The sequence below is a fragment of the Podarcis filfolensis genome (assembly GCF_964270895.1).
Source record: "Podarcis filfolensis genome assembly, chromosome: 10".
NCBI lineage: Eukaryota > Metazoa > Chordata > Lepidosauria > Squamata > Lacertidae > Podarcis > Podarcis filfolensis.
The window spans coordinates 17,924,661-17,941,283 of record NC_139612.1 but is presented as its reverse complement, the minus strand read 5'-3'; positions in this window follow the sequence as shown (position 1 = coordinate 17,941,283).

The window sequence follows — 16,623 nt, the reverse complement described above, 5'->3', positions numbered from 1 at the left end:
CTGAATAACAATGACAGTAATAAATAATATTAATATATAATATAACTGCAAGTACTTGGCAATCATTTTTAATGACTTCTATGCAATTTCACAGACATTTTACTTACCAAGCAAAACTAAATTATATTAATTAAACCGTAACATTTTCTGAATCCCCAAGTCATGTTACAACCTTTTAGCACCTCTCATTTTTGGAATTTGCATGTCGGGTACAATGGCTACACCTAATAGGTCTTGCACAAGGATAATGCTAATTCTTATCCATGTGTGATGTTCCTCTCTTTTTTTTGCACCAGTGAAATAAACAGTTCAGAAATGAAAATATAACCAAAGCTCATTTTGAACACTCTGCGTGTGATGACAAAGTAAAGCAGTACTTACAAAAAAAATATAACATGTACCGGAGTCACTATTTGACTGTTTGGATACCTCTGAAAATGCCTGCTTCTACACACACAAGGAAAATTGAGATAATGACACTATGTCATACCTAATATCTAGTGCTCGCTTCTGAATTGCTTCATTTAGCTGGATTTATGTCAGATCCTCAATGCCACATTATCACAGTTTTATTCTGCGATACCCTGCTTTGTGATCTCTCTGTCACAGCTTTTTAGATTCAACGCCTAATAGAGTCCCCACCTGCTCCCTGCAATACAGACGGCTTAAAGCCCACGGAAGCAGTGATGTTTCTGCTCTATAGGCTTGGTGATGTCAGAACGCCTTTCAACCGATGTCAGCGACTGGGCTCAATAACTGGTTCTGCCCCGACTGGGCTAGGCGACTGGACCACTTTCAGAGACCTTCCAATCCTGGAAAGCAGGTCCCAGTACACTGGACCAACAACTGTGCACTGTGAGCACCAGACTCATAAATTACACGGAAGCTAGCTGTGAAGCATAACTCCTTTTATTTCTAATAGCTACTACAAACTAAAGAACTACTGGCTTGCACGTGTTACATCTCCCACTCAGCCATCTAGTCACTACATAGATAAGACTCTCTCCACACACCGAGTCAGGCAGTCAGTCAGGAGCGGAAGAGTAGATGAGCAGTTTCCGCCCCCTCCTTTCTCAAAACATCAGATCAGGAGATTCTGTCAATGGGAGGGGGGAAAATATCAACAGATGATAGTCTGACTGTGGCTATACTCATTCGTGAGAAGGGCGTTGAGAGGAAACCCCAATGCAGATTCCAGTCCTGCTGCCTTGCAAGACACCTTTGGGAGAAGAAAAGACTAAGGAGTAATCCCTGCACAAATCTGGAGTGGACTCTCTAAGGTGGTTGGATGGTGCCTTGTAAGCCTCCTTTTGGCAACTCCTATAGCCACATCAGCAAGTCTTGTCATCTGGGGAGCCAAAGGCCTCCAGACACACAGGTCACTTTGGTCTTGCTAAACGGCTTTGGCCCTGTATACCTGAAGGAGTGTCTCCAGCACCACCATTCAGCCTGGGCACTGAGATCGAGCCCTGAGGGCCTTCTGGCGGTTCCCTCACTGAGAGAAGTGAAGTTACTGTCAGGATTTACGACAGGGGTCGGCAAAGTTTTTGTGGTTTGGGCCAGTTCACGGTCCTGCAGACGCTGCAGTGGGCCGGAGTTCATGCACGCGCACACACTATTTCCGGCACACCTTCTGCCACAGAGGAGGCGTGTGCAGCTTCCCATTGGCTGCAGGAGCACTGGAGATTCCTGCTGCCAATGGGAAGCCGGCCAGCGTCACAGAAGGCGCTCCCTGCTCTGCTCTGTGCCGGTTTAGTGTGGCGCACAGGAGCCAACCGACCAAGCGGGCGGCGAGGGTCCCCGAGTGGGTGGCCGGGGTCCATGGGCTAGTTAAACGACCTCCATGGGCTGCTTGTGGCCCACGGGCCATAGGTTTCATACCCCTGATTCACCATCTCCCTTTCACACCAAGAGATGGCAGGCTGGCAGTTTTATAACATTCAGATTTACAGTGGTACCTCAGGTGACAGAGGCTTCAGGTTACAGATGCTTCAGGTTACAGACTCCACTAACCCAGAAATATTATCTCGGGTTAAGAATGTTGCTTCAGGATGAGAACAGAAATTGCGTGGCAGTAGCAGGAGGCCCCATTAGCTAAAGTGGTGCTTCAGTTTCAGGTCAAGAACAGACCTCTGGAACAAATTAAGTTCTTAACCCGAGGTACCACAGTATTGGTATTTACACAGTAGCTCCGTCCAAGCACACAGCTCAATCTTCCTCACTCAATGGGTCACTTGAGCCCTCTGGAGGGTGGGCTCTTTTCCTAGAGGAAATACTACATCGGCTGCTTCTCTTTTTGTGGACTTGACACCAAGCCTGAACTCTGCACAAACTCCTAGTACTCTGGAGCAGATAGTCCAGTTTGTCCCTCCTCCCCTGAGAGCATGTCTGAAAGCTGAAGCCCCTCTGCCTGCCTCATGGTGTTCTGGGAATTGGCAACTTGCATTCCAGGACTGGAGAGGCTCGCTTCACTCTCTGCATGTGAAGAAAGCAAACCTCCATCTCTTTCTGCCTGCCACCCTCCTTGGTCATCAGAGCCCTCGCTGACATTTATAGGAAACCAGGCAGAGGACCTTCTTGGTAGTGGCACCCACCCTGTGGAATGCCCTCCCATCAGATGTCAAGGAAATGAACAACTATTTGACTTTTAGAAGGCATCTGAAGGCAGCCCTGTTGAGGGAAGTTGTTAATGTTTGATGTTTTATTGTGTTTTTAATATTCTGTTGGGAGCCACTCAGAGTGGCTGGGGAAATCCAGTCAGAAAGGTGGTATACAAATAATAACATTATTAGTATTAGTATTACTACTACCACTATAGCCAAAGCAACACTGGAGGCAGTCGTTGCGAATTACTTGTTTCTGCAGCCGCAGCAGGTGCTGTGTTTCTCTAGCAGTTTGGTATCACCCCCAGATGTGCACTCCATTGTTTCTCAAGCAGAGGTGCCACCTTCTCCAGAGGATTGAGGGGCCCCGCATGTGAAGCCATGCAACGTTCTAATGTCAGGCATGCAGCGTCACATGATGTCCTGACATTGTGCGCACAATGCCATGCAATGTCCTGATGTTGCACGATGAGCCCTCTGAACATTGAGAAGGCCCGGCCCCTTTAAACAAAGAACAAATGGGGGGACACAGTGCCTCAGCCTCCGGGGCTCAGTGTTCTTGTTCTTGAGACAGACGGATGGCAACAACAATGACCACTCCCCACATTAAATGGGGGCGCCCTTTGCGTGGTCGTGCACAGCCCCCTGGACCCTAAGTGGAACCATTAGTACAGGCTTGGCTTCGCCTTCGCCAGGTGGGATACCTGGAGGTCTCCGCCTACCTCAGTCAGTTGTCCAATCCCGCCTGGGGAGGCGTTGCCAAGGTGATCAGGCCAGGTAGGGGGAGGGACTACCTGCCCACACAATAGGGGAAGGATCTTGCCTGGGAATCGTCAGTTGGCTCCAGAGCTTCTCCCACCATACCCACCCTCAGTTAAGACTTCTTTTGCAGGTTAACCTTTTCTCCACAGGTACGTGGGCGCTGCTACGTTAAGGTCGCTGTTGAAGGGCCGGAAAGGAATTCTCCTGCATTGGCAGGTTTGCCTTCCCCATAGCAAAACATCACAACTTTGGCGGTATCAGGCCTTGGGCGGGATCCTTTAGTCTATCTTCCCTAAATGGGGGTGGGGTGTAGCGGTGACCCACTCCCCCTCCTTTTTGCAGCGGCAATATCAGGGTTCCCCGTTAAAGGCGTTGTTTGAGGGGAGGCTTTGGCCTTACACCTAGAGGCTGTCATTGCTCTCCCCTGCGATGGTGGCGTAATGGGGGCGGGCTCTCTCTGCTTGAACATATGTTCTCCAGAGCCAGCCTATTCCCCCCCTCCCCACACACACTGGATAACCCTGATGTTCCCCAGATCCCCGGAGGGGGACTGGGAGGGATGAATGCCCAATGCCTGAGCCAAGGTCTACCCACATCTGAAACCTAATAAAGTTGTGGCCAATTTTAATCCCATAGCACGTTGTCTTGAGTTGTTATTCCACACAGCGGCTGCCCAGGGTTTGGGGGACTCTGCCTGTCTACACAATGGTTGTCTTCTACTTTGCAGGGATACAGATAGGAAGTTCCACACAGAGTGTAAGAACTAGGCAGAGGCCCTTGTTTTCCCAATGTTATTTTGTAAAAAGCAATTTCCACCCCATTTTTTGGCACATGCTCAATGATCATTACAGTGCCATACGGTCAGGATAAAAAGTACACAAATAATAACTGAAATACAAAGACAGACACTTTCAAAGAACATCAAGGAAAGCAGTCTAAAAACCAAAAGGCGACATGGCAAGCACGTAAAAAACATAGTTAAAATGATATTGTGTGATAGGTTGGTGAAATAAATAGGCAGCCTGTCTCTGCTGTTCACGTATGCAGTAACTATATATTAGTTGTGTCATAAAATATGTTGTGTACAAACTACATGGCAGATTTTGAGGCACTGATTGTTCTCTGTGGAAGACAAAGGCTCCCCACTGCCAGGGATGTCAGAGAATTCTGACGAAAACAGAAACGGGAGCAGAAATTGCTGAAGTTTGCTTATTTGTCCCATATCCAGGAGACAGGATGGGAGTTTGCTGTTTCTGTTGCTTTCGGTACACAAACGACACATAAATGATTATGTACCTCCACCGTTTGCATTGTATTTCTTTGCATTGAAATGAACGGGGTGGAATAAATATATAAGTCGTGTAACATACTGCGAAACCACTGCTATTTTTCTAGAAAAAGAGGTGCTGGAACTCACCACAAACATTTCCCTGGTTCTTTTATAATGGCAATGGTGCCCACCAGAGAGGTGCCGGAACTAAATTCCAGTGAATTCTGGCTGGGGAAAAAAGCTCTGGATGGAAAGCATAGTTTTGGGTGGAAGGTGAACTGTATTGGAGCAAAATAATAATAACTGATGCCTTCTTACATCACTATTCTCTGTAGGCATCCATCCTCATCATGCAATGGACTGGGAGAATTAGCAAGACCTTAGCAGGAGGGCTAGCTAGGCAGCCCCACATCTCTGCTTTCCCCCTGTGGCTTTTCTTCACTCTAGTAACAAATGTCGAGAGCTACAGCCTGACGAAACCGCAAAACCAAAATGGGAGAGGAAAATAAAGTGGTCTTCCAAGCAATAAGGTGGTCTGTTTACCTCAGGGATTTCTGAAAGCCTCAGGACCGATCATTATAAAATATGAGAAAAGCCCTCTAAGCATGTCAGAAGCCACTGAGTATATGTTTGGCTTTTCACAAATCCACCTTTCTTCCAACATGGCTGCCCAACAGAAAGGAGAAATGAAAAACAGCCTGTCATCCTAACGAGGATGTTGTGAGTCAAGGCTAAGATATCCCCCCCATTTTTTTTCTCATTTGCAGAGCACCATCCATCTATCAAGGGGGGGGGGAGTGGAGAGACACCTTGGAAGGTTTGTGTTTAACTGTTCTCGTCATGTAGTACCTGGTTCTATAGCAGAAATACAGCATGTGGCAGAGCACAGCAATTAATTTTGATGCAATTAGGCATTTAAACAAATAGACTTCATTTGCATATCTGTCCCTGGAAAATAGGGACACTTGGAGGGTCTGTGAGTGATCAGTTTCACAGTCAGAGCTATTTCCCCTCCAGACATTCAGTATCGACAAATAGTATCCAAACACATAGAAGCGGAAGGAACAGCATATTCTACCCTGAACTGTTTGCATTCATTCAAATATCTGCAGATGACCTGTCAGGATGCTGTCAGTGGCTCCTGACTGGTTGCCCAGGAAAGCATAAAGACAAGGAAAAGTTTCTTACAGTCCTTTTTTATTTCAATCTTTATAGAGAGAGGCTATAGAACCCAGCCTCTTGGATAATGCCATTGTTCTGAGTGAATCTCCACCCCACTTCACTCCCACTTCCTTATTCATAATTCCCATCACCTCCTCTATGGGTGCTGCTACGTGCCCTCTGTCTTTGAGCTCTTTGCTCCCCTACTTTTAAGGCTCGCCGGGTTCTGGAAGATGGAGGGTCTGGACTGCTTTCTAGTGACAACTTGTCAGCCAGGTGTTGCTCTGGCTCTTCCATGATTTCCCAACATTCCCCCTTATCTGGCTCTGGCCTGTGACCTCCCTCAAACCCCTTTTGTATATAGTATCTTGTCTACTATCTTCCTCTTCCTTCTCCCTGGAAGGGTCAGGATGGGGAGGTGGTCTCCACCATTCCTCCTCTGCCCAGTCCCTGACATGACCCCATGTACAGAGCTGTATGTATAGAGACTTTACAACTTTACACCTGTAGAACACAGTATAAAGTTCTCCACCTCTCTTGCTATACATGTCCAGTATCCACAGATGCTGTTGCCGTAAATGGATTCCTAAGTACACATTGCCTTTCTTTTAAACGCTTTCACACACAATGTACGTTGACATATCTTTTTTTGTCCTTTAAAACCTAATATGCACATCTTTCCAAGAAAGATCACCCAGGAGACAATAGAAGTCGTTTCCAATAAATCAGCAATGTTCTTTTTAAAAAGAAGAATCCTTCTAAACAGAAGGAAATTCAGTCTCTGAGAACACACACCCCAAAACAAAGCCATCTCACGCTGTGTGATAATCATCACTGTTTCCAGGAGGATTTCTTCTCCCCACACATTATAACAGAATTAGAAACCCTATTACAAAGCAATAAGGCCCGGAAGCCATTATGTATTTCTGGCTAGCCATATTTCTCTCATTCTTCATAAGAGCAGCACAGAGAATTGCTCCCTCCTGAACCTCACAGAGGATCTGCAGTAGGTGAAGCAATTCAAAAGCGAATTTTGTCTCTCAAATAATGTCTTTTTGTGTGTAATTACCTTCTTTGCTGTTAATGCTGCTGCTTTACAGATCTGCAGAGCAATGGCATTTGGAATACTGAGTTATTGTAAATCCTTCTCAGGCTAGAACCACTGAAACTAATGAACCAAAGTTAGTTGCACCCATAAGCTTCTCCAGGTTCATTTTGAGCAGGACTAGCATAAACTCACCTCAAAAAGGATATTGTAGAGTTGGAAACGGTTCAGAAAAGGGCAGCTGAAATTATCAAGGGGGTGGAGGAACTCCCCTGTGAGAAGAAGTTGGAGCATTTGATGCTTTTTCAGTTTGGAAAAAATGTGGTATGAGGTGACAGGAGAGAAGTGAATAAAATGGGGCACGTAATACTAAAACTCATGGAAATTTGATGAAGCTGAATGTTGGAGGGCAGACAAGAGAAAGGCCTTCTTCACACAGCACTTAATCAAGCTAAAAAGAAAAAAGAAAAGCTATGGAATTTTCCACTAACTTAGATGTCCCTGAAAAGAGGATCTGACAAATTCATGGAGGTAAAGGCTATCAATGGTTGCTATAGTTATGATGGCTATGTTCTGCCTGTGAATACCAGAAACTCTAGTGCCTGAGAGCTGCTTTGGGGCTTCTCAGAAACATCTGGTTTGCCACTGTGAGAACACTGCCGCACTGCCGAAGCATGATTTCTGTTCTCATCCTGAAGCAAACCTCTTAACCCGAGGTACTATTTCTGGGTTAGCGGAGTCTGTAACCAGAAGCATATGTAACCCGAGGTACCACTGTAGACCAACAATGGAAAAGTAGACTACTTCTTGCAGGGGAGCTGGCTCCTGAGGACTGAGCCCTTTTGGGCTTCCCTATATTTTTTGGGGGTAGGGCCCCCCAATGTCATCATCATCATCAATTGTTACTTATACCCCACACATCTTGCTGGGCTTCCCCAACCACTCTGGGTGGCTCCCAACAAAATATTAAAAACACAATAAAAGATCAAACATTAAAAACTTCCCTAAACAGGGCTGCCTTCAGATGTCTTCCAAAAGTCAGATAGTTGTTTGTTTCCTTGACATCTAATAGGAGGGCGTTCCACAGGCTGGGTGCCACTACTGAGAAGGCCCTCCATATTAATAATAATTTTATAATTTATATCCCACTGATCTTATTGGGTTGCCCCAGGCATTCTGGGTGGCTTCCACAGGGCAGGCACCACTACCGAGAAAGCCCTCTGCCTGGTTCCCTGTTACCTCACTTCTCACAGTGAGGGAACCACCAGAAGGCCCTCAGAACTGGGCCTCAGTGTCCGGGCTGGACGATGGGGGTGGAGACGCTCCTTCAGGTATACCAGAGCATTGAGGTGAAGTGTGGAGCCAAGCTTGGAGCTGAGCATGGCATGGCTCAAACAGTCAGCTCCTTCTCCTCCTCCTCCCCCTGCCATGAAGGGAAGGAGGCCAAAGCAGCCTCCCACTGGTGGCAGTGTGAAGAGGAGGAACCACCGGTCATTGAGCCATGTGGCCACTGTGATCAGCTCCTCCTGAGGTCCTGACATTACGTGTGCAACCTTGCCCCACGCCCCGTCATCCTCGCAAGCTGGCGCCTCTGACTTCTTGTGTACCCATAGCTCTTTGTGATGGGTGGCTCAGTTTTGTTTTGTTTGTGGCATCGACACTCTGTTGCTGTTGTTGCTGCCAAGTTTTCATATTCAGAGCTCCACACTGATTCTATGTAGACAAACTCGTAATAGTCTGATTATGTAGTGGACCACAAACAGAGAACAGGATGAACTCTGTGTGAGATGTCAGGTTGATTCGACAAATAGTTATTAATAAAACAACCAGCCATAAGCCTCAGCTGTGTGCATCAAGCCAACTGAAGTTATTCTGCAGAGCTAAATGCACAGGCCACTAATTTGATTATGGTGCTTCTTGCTGTTATTACCTATGGGGAGCTCTGCTCATGTCTCGGTGCTCTGCCATTTTGAAATACCATTGAAATATGTCTCGTTTAAAGACGCATGGGCGTTTTCTGCTAAGCTTGTTTGGGTATCAAATGGTTTTAAAACTCCCTACAGAAATTAAATACCCCTTTTGGCTGTCAGAAAAAGCACTCATTTGAAACATCAAGCCAAGTGAATGATTTCTGGGAATTTGCGATATTCTTTCCATTTCTTAATGGGGAACATGTGGGAGATGGTAAATTATTTTTAAAAATCTAATTTCCAAAGCAGACCTGAAACACTTTTGGATACTCAAAATGAAAAAGTACAATTTAATTCAGTTTCCATTGGCTTTAGGGCTGACCTTAGAGATTTGGGTCAAATGCAAAAAAGAAAGAAAGAAAGAAAGAAAGAAAGAAAGAAAGAAAGAAAGAAAGAAAGAAAGAAGAAGCTACTTTTTGCATTTTATTGCTATACTACACTTTTGTGGTTCTGAACCTGGAAGTCTCTTCTCACTGACTGAGATTTTTCTGAGCCCTGATGTCTTGACCGGAAGTAGCATGTACTGGGATCCAATGGTGAAATGATGGTGAGATTGCTTTAATTGCTTTCAATGCAATAACATTTTTGCAAGTAACATTATCAAAAGCATTAGGGCTTGGAATGCATCACTTCTGAATATTGTTAACATAGCAAAACACCCATTTTTAAACTGAATGCATGCTCAATCTACTGTAAGTTTCATATTTGAAATGACAGGTGTAGAAAATGCCCAGTGAACTCAGTGAGCAATTTAGGGCAGTTTACATCTCTGGTTAAAAATACCTTTCCGGACTAATTATGAGTTTATAAGAAAACTACATGTCTCAAATGGATGATGACCCCCAATTTTTTTTTCTTGAATGCATTTATATTCATGGTGTATATGCTGTAATTAAAAAGAAATCTGCAGGGTGGTTGTGTGTATGTTTTTTTTGGGGGGGGGAAGATGATAAAAGGAGGAAATGATTAATTGGGGAACAAATAACCTTATTTAATGAAAATGCTAATGAGTCCCTAATTTAGTACATTTTTTTTCCTGGAGGTTCAGGTACAATTAGCCATATTACCTATGCATCCTAATTAAAAATGATCCAGTCTACCTGAGATGTACGTGTGAGACAGAATATGGTTTAAGGTTCCTAAATATCTCTGCATGGATAGCTTCAGACTTACAGGAAGCTATTCATTTCAGTGGCAACGTAACTTCAGTGAGAAGTTTTGAATCAACTTTCGAGACATCATTTTATTATGGGCCCAGAGTAAGGTGGTGCTCTGATTCAAACAGTTGTCTACTGAGGAAAGGGCTCTAGTCCAGGAGGGACACTGTTGAGGGCCTTGGTTCCAGGTGGGTGAAACACCAATCAATTCCACAGCTAGGATCTAGTCTGCAGGGTTAGATCAAGCTATGGTCAAATTCTGGAAAGGCAGATCAGGGGAAAGCAATCAGATTCTGATATACAGGGTCAGGTGCAGGAAGAAAGTCAGGTTCCATGATAGCAAACAAAGGAGAGGTCATAGAAAGCACAGGCGATCAGGGTCATCTTTACCCGGGAGTGCAAGGGGTGCAGGGCACCCAGGCGCTGAATTCTGGGGGGCACCAGGTGCTGAGCTCTTAACCTATCTACCTGCTATGAAATAATAAATACCGGTCTTGAAAGACCTACACTGGCTCCCAGTACGTTTCCGAGCACAATTCAAAGTGTTGGTGCTGACCCTTAAAGCCCTAAACAGCCTCGGTCCAGTATACCTGAAGGAGCGTCTCCACCCCCATCATTCAGCCCGGACGCTGAGGTCCAGCGCCGAGGGCCTTCTGGCGGTTCCCTCATTGCGAGAAGCAAAGCTACAGGGAACCAGGCAGAGGGCCTTCTCGGTAGTGGCGCCCGCCCTGTGGAACGCCCTTCCAGCAGATGTCAAAGCGATAAACAACTACCTGACATTCAGAAGACATCTTAAGGCAGCCCTGTTCAGGGAAGTTTTTAACGTGTGATATTTTAGTGTATTTTTGGTTTCTATGGAAGCCGCCCAGAGTGGCTGGGGAGGCCGAGCCAGATGGGCGGGGTACAAATAATAAATTATTATTATTATTATTATTATAAATAATTTTGATCAAGCTAGAAAAACTATATATATATATATATATATATATATATATATATGTATACACACACACACACACACACACACACACACACACACACACATATATATATATATGGTATTACCAAAATATATACTTACTGTTTCACTAAAGGACTTTCGACTTTGTGCGCTCATTTAGCAAAGACGCACCGCTTGTCCTTCACAACGGCGATGCTTGTCAGACTCAATGGCACTGTGCACGCAGAATTAACTCTTACATCAAAATATTACGTTAAGTATTATGTTTTGTATTGAGCTGCTATGTGGCAGCTGGGTCAGCGGCACCTTTGACACCACTGATCTCGCTACCAATGTTTCTCCTAAGTAGGTGCCTAAACAATACTTATAAGTTTAAGTGTGGTGGTGTTGTATACTTAGGTATAAGTGTATTGTACATAAATGCGCAAATAAAAAAGTTTTCGTAAACAAGAGATCAGGTGTAAGTGTGGTGTCTGCCATAAGCATAATAAAAGTTAATTTGGGTGCTAAACTAAATTTGGGGGCGCTGGGCGGATCTTTGCACCCCGGCGGCACATATGCTAAAGACTCCCCTGCAGGCGATGACTCCTAGGGGCAGTTTCAGCCCCTGAATATATACCGTATTGGCCCAAATATAAGCTGCAATTTTCTCCCAAATTCTGAGCGTGAAAAGTTAAAGTGCAGCTTATATTCATGACCTTACGGGCAAACAGTGCCAGGAGTACGGTGAAGCGGCGCCTTTGCTGTGCATAGTCCCCTGTCCTCTCTCCCAAGGTCAGTAAGAGAGAGAGCGAGGAAGGCAGGGGAAAAGCCACCAGCAACACAGCGCGACCCCCCCCCCCGCAGTATGCAGCGAGCAGCTTATATTCAGGTATTTTTCTTTCTTTATTTCTCTCCCCCCCTCCAATTTTAAGGGTGTGGTTTATATTTGGGCCAATACAGTTTATATATTTAGGAGGAGGGTCTCAATATTTTTCAATTTCGTTGTTCTGTTTAGGACAATGACAATAAAGATTATCGTATCGTATCATATCGTATTCAGATGTGTGTCATCAGGTGTGTGACATCAGGACATTGTGTGACATCATCAGGATGTCGTGCAACATTGTGTCAGCCCCCTCATCCTCTGGAGAAGTGGGCACCTCTAACAGGAACATAGTCATACAAACTTGAGTTGTCATAGAGCAGGGGTCAGCAACCTTTTTCAGCCGTGGGCTGGTCTACCATCCCTCAGACCATGTGGTGGGCCAGACTATATCTTTTGGGGGAAAATGAACAAATTCCTATGCCCCACAAATAACCCAGAGATGCATTTTAAATAAAAGCACACATTCTACTCATGTAAAAAACACCAGGCAGGCCCCACAAATAACCCAGAGATGCATTTTAAATAAAAAGACACATTCTACTCATGTAAAAACACGCTGATTCCCGGATCATCCGCGGGCTGGAAAGAGAAGGCGATTGCACTTGGATGTGCTTTTGAACTGCTAGGTTGGCAGGAGCAGGGACCGAGCAATGGGAGCTCACTCCATCACGGGGATTCGAACCGCCGACCTTCTGATTGGCAAGCCCTAGGCTCTGTGGTTTAGACCACAGCGCCATTATGAAACAACCATAATGAAGCTATTAGAAGGCAATTTTTGTGCACATTTCTTTGACCACTTCACCTTGGACTTTCCGAAATGCTTTTACTACGAAGCAGAAAATTAAGCATTTATTAGCTGGTTGAGAATGTAACATCCTAGGGTAATCAGTCTCAGAACAGTGTTGTGTCACAAGATCATCCATTATGCCTCACAGAGCTTTTGGAAAATCATGGGTTCCTAATGCATTCTTTATCCCATCTACAGGCTTTACATCATTTATTTTGGGGCTCATCTTTCATACTGCTGCCCCCTTAGCTCTTCTGGATTATTTTCAGATGAAAAATACTACAGATATATTTTGTTGAGTAGTGCCTTTCCTGATGCATATGCAACCACTTGCAATGATTTGCAGTCTAGTTCTGCTGTTCTCTTATAGCCACAGTTCCCACAACTCAGTTGGCTGTATATATTTACATCACAGACTGGTGCAATTGGCTGCTTATATATAGCAAAGATTGATTTGATTCTCATGGTCTTCTCTGATGGAAGTTACAACATGAAAAGGCAATGGGAAATTTGAGTTCTATCATCATTAATGTTGTTGTTGTTGTTGTTGTTAATTTCTTACCTGACCCAGGGCAGGTTACAAAAATGCAAAGTTAAAATCATTTTAAAAGATTTACGACTAAAAGAATAGAGTACGTCCTAAAATATATATCTGTATCTATTTCTCAAGTGTCAAAGGTTAGGGTAATGAGATGTATATTCAGCATATGATAGAAGCCACACAGTGAAAGTGTCAGATGCATCTCTGTGGGGATTGAATTCCACAATTTAGGGGCCATCACAAAGAAATATTCTCTCCTGAGCTCCCCCCCCCAAAGAACCTTCAAAGGGTGTAGGAAATACCAAGAGGAACCCCTTTCCTGATCTTAAAACCTGAGAGGTTCTGTATGGAAGAAGATAATCGGGGTCTAAAGGGTTTAGGTTTTAGGGCTAATGTAAGTGTCTTAAAAAGCAGAGACATCACCTTGCCAACAAAGGTCCGTATAGTTAAAGCTATGGTTTTCCCAGTAGTGATGTATGGAAGTGAGAGCTGGACCATAAAGAAGGCTGATCACCGAAGAATTGATGCTTTTGAATTATGGTGCTGGAGGAGACTCTTCAGAGTCCCATGGACTGCAAGAAGATCAAACCTATCCATTCTTAAGGAAATCAGCCTTGAGTGCTCATTAGAAGGACAGATCGTGAAGCTGAGGCTCCAATACTTTGGCCACCTCATGAGAAGAGAAGACTCCCTGGAAAAGACCCTGATGTTGGGAAAGACTGAGGACAAAAGAAGAAGGGGATGTTCTCGAAGCTACCAGCATGAGTTTGACTAAACTGCGGGAGGCAGTGGAAGACAGAAGTGCCTGGCGTGCTCTGGTCCATGGGGTCACGAAGAGTAGGACACGACTAAACAACTAAACAACAACAACAACAACAAGTGTCTTGAGTCTTCAGGGCCCAGTTTATCCATTATTTGAGTTTGAAACAGTGGTACAATAAATAAAAAAAACCCAGAAGGTAGATGTGTAGTATCAGGACCAAACAACCTTAAATGCCACAAACGGCCATTCAGGCTTCAGTCCTATGCATAAATTGTGTTGGGTTGGATTCAGATGGAGACTGCATACAAAACATAGATATCAAGTACATTTGAAGCACATAATTCTTCCCCCAAAGAATCCTGGGAACTGTGGTTGCCTCACAGAGCTGCAATTCTCAGCTCCTTTAACAAAGGAGAGCTCGCAAGATTCTTTGAGAGAAATCAGGTGTTTTCAATGTGTGGTGTAGCCTGAGCTAGCAGAGCTCAGCTCCCACTGTAATCAATGGGACTTCACTTTATTATTACTAACTTTTCACATTGATTTCAATGGGACCCAAGTTCAATTAACTTCCTCTGGATCCATCCCACTGGGATTAGTGGAGTTTGCTTCTGAATAAGTGTGCGTAGTTTGCAATGTTCATTTGTTTCTGCACAGACATCTCTGCTTGTAGAAATGACCGACCATCTCTTGGTCCTATAGAATTCATTTCCAAAGAAAGGTAAAGGTAAAGGTAAAGGTAAAGGGACTGCTGACCGTTAAGTCCAGTCGCGGCTGACTCTGGGGTTGCGGCGCTCATCTATCTTTACTGCCCGAGGGAGCCGGTGTTTGTCTGCAAACAGCTTCTGGCCAGCATGACTAAGCTGCTTCTGGCAGACTAGAGCAGCTCACGGAAACACCATTTACCTTCCTGCCGGAGCGGTACCTATTTATCTACTTGCACTTTTGACATGCTTTCAAACTGCTAGGTTGGCAGGAGCAGGGACTGAGCAACGGGAACTCACCCCGTCGCAGGGATTCGAACCGCTGGCCTTCTGATCGGCAAGCCCTAGGCTCTGTGTTTTAGAACTCAGCACCACCCGTGTCCATAGAAAAAGATGGCACAATTACACACAGCTCATTAGTACTTTCTTTTTGCAAAAATGCACAAGAAACTTTCCCAGACAGATTTGCAAACTCAGTAAAATAAAGCATTGTGCTTTATACCAATTCATTTTCTATGGCATTAACAACATTGTGCAACAAACAGTGTCATTCCCCATATATATTGTAATGCATACAAACGACCCTCTGATGACTTCTTCTGAAGTTCTTGCAGCACAGGGCTAACTGGGATATAAAAGGAAATCATGCATAGGCTGCATAATGGATTAATCATTAGCGCGGGGTGAATCATCACTCCATGGGAAAAAAAGTTATCTTGGTTGGTGTGCTCTACGCTGCAACGGATAAGTTCAAGGGAATGGCTGTGTGGCTGTGTGCTAAGCCAATGAAAATTAAGGGCAGAAGATGCCATTGGAAAGCCTACTTTTGAATCTTTACTAAAAAGGGGAAAAAAAGAGATAAAAGAATAATTATTCTTTTAACTAACGTTAAGCCAGGTTGCCTACTGGAAAGCGTTGCTTAAAAGGTCTGACTGAATCAATGCATTCTTGGAGCAGGGCTTTTCTTTAATGCATGCTGGTGTGTGCCACATGGATTCATCATGCACATTGACATGCTGAGTGGGCAGCTGGGTTGTGCAGAACTTTCATCATTGCTTCAGGAGCTGTTTCAACACCTTTAATTGACCATTAATTATTTTATGGCACAAAGGCAAGCCTCTTTGTTTAGAAGCAGATAAAAATAATAATAAATAATTTTATTTATATCCTGCCCTCCCCAGCCGAAGCTGGGCTCAGAGCGGCTAACTACATTAAAATGATACAACATTCTAAAATCATTTCATTATAAAATCAATTCAAATCAGATTAGTGGCAACCACTGGGCTAGAGTTCTGTGAGAATTGCCAAAGGAGGGGGTCAGACTGTGCCCTGGCCAAAGGCCTGGTGGAACAGCTCTGTCTTGCAGGTCCTGGGGAAAGATGTCAAGTCTCGCAGGGCCCTAGTTTCTTGTGACAGAGCGTTCCACCAGATCGGAGCCACAGCTGAAAAAGCCCTGGCTCTGGTTGAGGCCAGCCTAACCTCTCTGTGGCCCGGGACCTCCAAGATGTTTTTGTTTTGTTTTGTTTGAAGACCGTAAAGGTCCTCTGTGGGACATACCTGTGGGACATACCAGGTACGAGGGTCCTACACACACACACACACACACAGCAGGATTATGGACTGAACCAGGGGCCGCTCCACCTCCTGGCAAGTGACCCATCTGCTAAGCTACAGTGGAGTGGCTCCATCCAACTTGCAAGCCATTTCTGAGTACCATTTCTCTTAATTCTCCTACGTTTGCTGCCACCGCCTCTGCTCACTTCTCTTCCTCCATCCTGCCCATCTCCTCCTATGCAGCCAGGGGCTGACTCAGAGGCTGCAGCCAAGCTACATGATCTATCACTTCCTGGATCATCACCTTGTTGTGGTGAGTGGGCTTGCATGTTCCTATGACCCTTGTGAGCGAAGCCGTCAGGAGTCTCGTACTCCCAGCAGGGTCACCCAAGGCGTTAAGGTCAAAGGGGAGGAGCTACACAAAGAAGGATCCAAAAAGTCCCCAACGGCAGAACAGGTGGACGATAACAAGCAGTATGT